The 6988-nt window shown below is 33.4% G+C and overlaps 1 pseudogene; it reads left to right on the top strand.

Moving 5' to 3' along the window:
- The first annotated feature begins 5352 nt into the window (after positions 1-5352).
- On the top strand, positions 5353-5769 carry LOC149252004 (uncharacterized; annotated as a pseudogene).
- The last annotated feature ends 1219 nt before the right edge of the window (positions 5770-6988 follow it).

Here is a 6988-nt window from a genome sequence, read left to right as displayed (position 1 = left end):
ACCCAATTGATAACTACATATAAAGATGATGAGCTTAGACAAAATTCAATCCAATCGACAAAACTCTAAATTAAAACTAGATCAAAGAATAATGAGCATCAAATACATCCAATTTCCCTATCAAAGGCTTTGGACAAATCAAGCTTTATAATTGTAGCAAGGATTTTTGTAGTTTTCATGTTGTTGTTGAGAGGTTTGTCATTGACGTCAAAGCAAGGGTTAACCATGCTCAAAGCCAAACATGATGCTACAATTGATTAAGAGAGAAGAAAATTGGAATTTGTAGGTGAATACCACTTTGCAGAGTTTGTTAATCTATTTAGGTATGAATCTCTTGTTATGTGTTTTCCATATTCAAAAAATAGACATGGAGTTGGGTGTTGATGCCATGTATCTTCTGAAACGATTAGTCTCCATACCTTTCCAAATGTATCCACACCTACGACTGGGTATTTTTATTTTTTATCACACTAGTTAAAAAGATAAAAACATAATAATAATAAATAAATAAATAAATAAATATTATCGTCACACACACACACACGCATATATATAATCTGTTTTATTCTAAGTCGCACATGTTGCATCCCTAAGTTACAACTTTTGCAACCTCAAGCCACAATTGTTACAACTTTAACACACAATTGCTCCAAATCGATACAAAAAATTGTTTTATGGAACTGTTACTACAACCTTAAGTTAGAGCTATTATTCCCTTACTCAAATAAAATAATTCTCATAGAAAGGTTGTTGTCATGTATCTGTGCCTTAGTTTCATTATTGAAAAGGAATTGTCATGGATATATATATATATATATATATATATATATATATATATATATATATATATATATATATATATATATATATGTGTTTTATTCTAAGTCATAAACGTTGCATCCCCAATTCACATCTCCTACAACCTCAAACCAAAGTTTTACAACTTTAACACACATTTACTGAAGCTAAATGCCAACCATTGTTTTATGAAATTGTTATTTTTTTACTCAAATAAAAGAATTCTTGTATAAAGGTTGTTGCCATGTATCTATGCCACAACTTCAGTATTGACAAAGACTTGTCAGGTATAATGATATATAATATATATATATATATATATATATATATATATATATATATATATATATATATATATATATATATATATATATATATATATATACACTATTTTATTCTAAGTCGTAGATGCTGTATCCCTAAGTCGTAACTCCTACAACCTCAAGCCACAATTGTTGCACTTGGATACAAGTAACTTATTTATGGAACCATTGCTACAGCCTTAAGTTACAACTGCTATTCCCTTACTAAAATAAAAGAATTATCGTATAAATGTTGTTTCTGTGTATCTATGCCTCAACTTCAATATTGAAAAGGCATTTTTCAGGTATAACGATATCTTAATATATATGTTTTCTTGTGTGTCTATATATATATATATATATATATATATATAGAGAGAGAGAGAGAGAGAGAGATTTTATTCCAAGTAGCAGATGCTACATCCCCAAGTCATAGCTCATGCAACCTTAAGCATCAATTATTGCAACTTTAACACATAGTCACTCCGACAAGATACAAGGGATTATTTTATGGAACCGCTACTACAACCTTAAGTTATAGTTGTTTTTCCCTTACTCAAATAAAAGAGTTCTCATATAAAGGTTGGTTTCCATGTATCTATGCCTCAGCTTCAATATTGACAAGGGCTTGTTAGGTATAATGATCTCTTAATTCCCCATTATTTTCAAAGTGACTATGATAGATTGTAAAGCGCACCCTTTTCCTCTCACCATACATTCCACTATCTTAGAAATCAATTACAGGGAGGGGATTAGGCACTCATTGAATTTCAAACTTTTATGGGGTATTTTTATGGTCGTGAATCATCTCATTCTAGTTACTCCCTTAAAGTGTGATTTTGAAGCCGTTTGTGTAAATCATTCTAAAAAATAACATTAGAGGCAATTTTTTTTTTTATTTTTTTTTATTTTTTTTTAATTTTTTTTTTTTTTTGTGGAGGACCATTCTTATAAGTATTTTCATAAACTTTAACAACAATGTTGGCATCAAGGACTATATAGGACCTTTTTTTATTCTCTAAAAAACTCCATTCCACTATACATTAGGTGATGTTTTGAACTACATTTAATCTTATATGTGCCTGAGTTAACGAAGAGTTTTATTTAGAGCCTCTGAATATCTAGATGGAAGCTCGTTCATTTTTTTTTTAATTTCCAATGATGTCGGTCTTATAATGTCGTTTCCTTCAAAATTCCCTTGGCCTTCCAATGTCCTAGTGTCAGCCTTCAGACACCCATTCCGACGGCACAAACGTCGCAACTATGGGAGGTTCGTTGTAATATATTTTAAAAAATATATGATGACATCATTCTTTTGACCCCCTTTCTGATGGTAGAAACATTGCAACCATGGTAGGTTTGTCGTAATATCTTTTCGAAAATTTTGCAGCATTGCCAATCTTCCGACTCACATTTGGACAACACAAACATCATAACGATCGCAAATTTGTCAGAAAATATTTCGGTAAAATTTTCACTGACGACAATCTTCTAATGCAATTTTTGACAACATAGTATGTTGTGACAATGGGAAAATTTTCAGAAAAAGTTGGCTTTTAGTAGGTCATCTAACGATGGTTTGCAACAAATATATAGGAGCATTTATCAAACTTTCAACAAAATGTTGATGAGTATATTCAATGAACAGATTTCAGACAGTCGATGATTACTATCATCATAATTTTGATGAAAAAGAAGATGTTGAAATTAAAACTGCACTGAAAATGATGTTTCTTCAAATCTCCTTTTTCGTTATAGTGACGAAACATCTCTGCAAAAATGACAAAGTGTCATCGTAAATTGGGTCAATATTTAGTAGTGTGAGATTGGAAACAAGGGTTGATGAATCCCAATTTTGGAGGGCCTCAATAGGCCATAATTCAAACTCATGTACAAAATTTTCCCTCTACACCAATGCAACCATTGACATCATCCCTCCTTGACCACAACTACTTGCTTACCTTGTTTATATCCCCAATAATGGTAAGGCATCCCAACTAGGCCATGGTAGTGGGCTTACAACTTACCCAACTTACTCCTTGTCTTCCTTAGATTGCCATGATATTCACTTGAGATTACATAATACCTTAAACAAAGAACATCCTATTATACATATTGAAGATCTCAATGAGGAAATTCTTAATAAAGAAATGGAACCGGTTAGTCTCTAGATACCTCAAGAATAAACCAAGTTCACCAAGAACCATGGGTTCCTCCTTACCTAGAAAGATTGTACCTAGAGAAACAAATTAGTCATCATGAATTTGATCTTCAAGGTGAGCTTACAAATATGTGTGTTGGCATATCATTATTCCAAGAAATCAATGATATCCCTACTTAGTCGAAATTGGTAAGGGAGTTGTTTCTAAGGAAGCCCAATAGAAAAGGAAAGGATCCTCAAACTGTTCACGTTATGGGAAAGCTATCATACCTTATGATGGGGGAGTTCTCATGACAAAATACTCAAACCCTAGGAGCCTAGTAGTTAATGTGTAGATCAACCATACTCTCATCACAATCACATCGATTGACCTTAGGGATTCCATCAATGTTATGATTCATGAAACCATGGAATCTCTAGGACTTTTTGATCTTAGGAAGACCCCCATAGTGCTATAACTTGTTGATAGATCAACTATCAAACTAGAAGTAATCTTGGAAGATGTAGTGATCGTAGTATATTCATGGGGATATCCCACCGACTTCATGGTCCTTCAATCCAAGTCTTCTATGGTAGGATATCCTTTAATCTTGGTAAGGCCATGCTTGGCCACTATAGATGCTTATATTGGCTATAGGTTTGGTAACATGATCATTTCCCATGGGATCTCAACAAAACAACTTCCCTATATCCTCCCACCGATATAAATCTTGAAACATCACTTAGGTTGATGGAGAAGAGAGTAATAAGGAGGAAGTTTCTCATTTAACATAATTTGTGGAATTCAAAGAAATCAAATTTACATTAAAAACAATCATCTAGAATAAATGGAAATTGTAGAATATTTAACCTCTTACAAAATTAAATAAATATTATATGAATCAATTAAAACTAAATATAGTAATGATTCCAAAGGAAACGTCAATCACAAGACTTGGGTGTCTTGAGTGTTGACTAAGGTTTTGTTCAATCTAGCAAGGATTTCAAAAGCAACATCGATCAGGCTATTATGATATGTGAATAGGTATCACTCAAGTGTTAGAAATAAAGATAATGTGAGAGAAGATAATTATAACAACAATAACACATTAAACAGATTTCAACCTTGGAAAGGTAAACTCAAAAAAACGAGCTTATAGATTTATTATTATTATTATTAAAGATAATGTGAGAGAAAATTATTATAGCAACAATAACCCATAAAAAATGTTTCAACTCGAGATCCCTATGACTTAAATGAAAGCATGCTTTGGCATGAAGCAACCCCTGGAAAACCCAAACTGAGAGAAACTAGCTACTATTATTATTATTATATGGCTTAAATGCAATCATGTGCCCTCTACCACAAATTACAATGGGAAATTCCTAACTCTTTTAATAGACTCCATGACATGTAATCCATGGACTCTAATACCACTCTCCACCAAAACTATATGCATAAACCATGAGTCTAAAGTACTCTGCAACACATTACAATGGAGAATCCTCAAGAATTTTAAACCTTTTAAAAGACTTTATCACATATAATTCATGCACTCTAATATCATAAGGCACCAAAACCATCACCTTGAACTTAATAGCTTTGACTCTTTCACCCAGTCAAATTTACGATTTCCTTATTCAATGACCCAAGAAAAGTTCCCACTAAGATAATATGCACTTTTTACCCATATGTCAAGGAGTCAAAATCATAGTACCAATTTGAATCGGGTTGAGAAGATGACCCACTAAGAGAATATGCACCTTTTACCCATATGTCAAGGAGTCAAAATCATAGGACCAATTTGAATCCGGTTAAGAAGATTACCCTCCCTCGGAACTATGGGAAAAAACCACCGCAGCAACCAAAAATTAGCTGCGGTGATCTCATAGTAACCTAAGGGTCCTAAATAACCGCTGTTACATGGCAGCCACCTGTGTCGGCCGCAAATATGGAAGAGTACCAGCCGTGATCGTTACTTTTTCCATTCATATGAATTCCTCTCTCTATATAAATATTGTAACAAAATCTTGCTACTATCATCCAATCTTTTTCACTTCATCGTGCCTATCTGTCCACTTGCTCAGATCATGGATCAATCAACCACGCCGATGGCCGAGGAAGTATGCAATAATAATAACACTGATATTGTGAAATTGCAGAGCTGCGATGGCAAAATATTTGAGGTGGAAACAGAGGTGGCATCGACTTCAGGCATCATAAAGAGAATGATGGGGGACTTGGGCACCAACATTACCATTCCTCTGCCTCTCGTTTCAGCCAATATTCTGCGTCGCGTTATTCAATATTGCAGATACCATGTTCTTGATGCCGTCAAAACGTGGGATGAGGAGTTCGTGAAAGCTCTTGTAGAAGATCGTGCCATACTGTTTGAAGTTACAAAGGCTGCCCACTACCTGGTGGTCACAAATCTTTTGGACTTGATGTGTCAAACTATTGCCGATATGTTGAAAGGGAAAACCGCTGAACAGATGCGTGAGCTTTTCAACATTCCGAATGAAAATTAATCGTTAAACCATTCTGAAAATTAATCGTTAAATCACTCTGCAATGACAGAGTACTTTGTTTTCTGCAATTTGGTTTGGTTCGTTTGAACATGAATTTGATAGCATGTCATTAGGTTTAGATTCGCTGCAAACTGTTAAGTGTGAAGTCAAATTCACGGAGGATTCTAGATCAGATCTTTTTAGATCTGGAGGATTCTAGATCTTTCTACACCACTATTAGTTTCTAGAATCACATGCAGGATTCTAGATCCTCTTACACTGCCAGTGGTTTCTAGATCATTCCATATCTCCATCTGAATCACACATAGGATTTTAGATCCCTCTTCTGCCTCTATAAATTTGTAATTTCTCTGGCCAAGGAAAGCAAGCCAAGGCCCAATCCTATTATGAAATGCAAAGTGATTTCTGTTCTCCAGTAATTGTTTTATCTATTCGGTTGTTTTTGATTAAGTAATATTGTTGTTTCTCCATTTGTCTATTTCATTCTCACTATTACTGTCTAAGTCTTTGAGTATAAATCCATTGTGTTATTTATGCTCTGGTCTAATACAAACACTATGTTTAGTATATGTTTTTGAAAATTTTAGTATTATACTATGGGATGGGAATTTTTATGACACAAAATTTCTCGTTATTTTGGCTTAATAAACGAAAAAATGTAGTCAATTTTACATAGGCGATGGGATGTGAGAGTGATAAGTAATGTAACATTTTTAGTACATTGATAGAAATATGTTAGGAGTATACATAATTATGTTACATAGTATACCCTTTGCACTGTGAATGCGGTGACTCTCCGGTTGTAATTAATTTGCATGAGGTGAATTTTTTTTGTTGTAATTACCTTGTATGTAGTAAATTGTTACTGTGATTATTGTATATTTGTTATAATTATTTTGTATATAGTGAATTGGTAGATATTCAGTATGAGGTAGATCTCACTTACCCAGTATGGGGTAGACCTCACTTTATATACTAAAAAAAAGGTTTTATTTAGGTGAAGCATATGGGCCAGATACCATGCACCAAATTATTATTAATACTATGCAAAAAAACGTTCTTAACCCTAATATTAATATTAATATTAATAAAAATAAAGATGACACATGGTATAGAGAACCAATGGTATTGACCCATAGTATTCACATGGAATGTAGACTATATAAAGGGGGAAATTAAACCATCATAGATCCATCTTTAATCTAGATCTACTAAGCCT

The sequence above is a fragment of the Pinus tabuliformis genome, chromosome 7 (assembly GCF_031772625.1).
Source record: "Pinus tabuliformis cultivar Carrire ecotype Pingquan chromosome 7, CPIR1, whole genome shotgun sequence".
Lineage (NCBI taxonomy): Eukaryota > Viridiplantae > Streptophyta > Pinopsida > Pinales > Pinaceae > Pinus > Pinus tabuliformis.
Note: the sequence above shows the minus strand (reverse complement) of the source record. Positions and strands in the feature narration are given on the sequence as shown.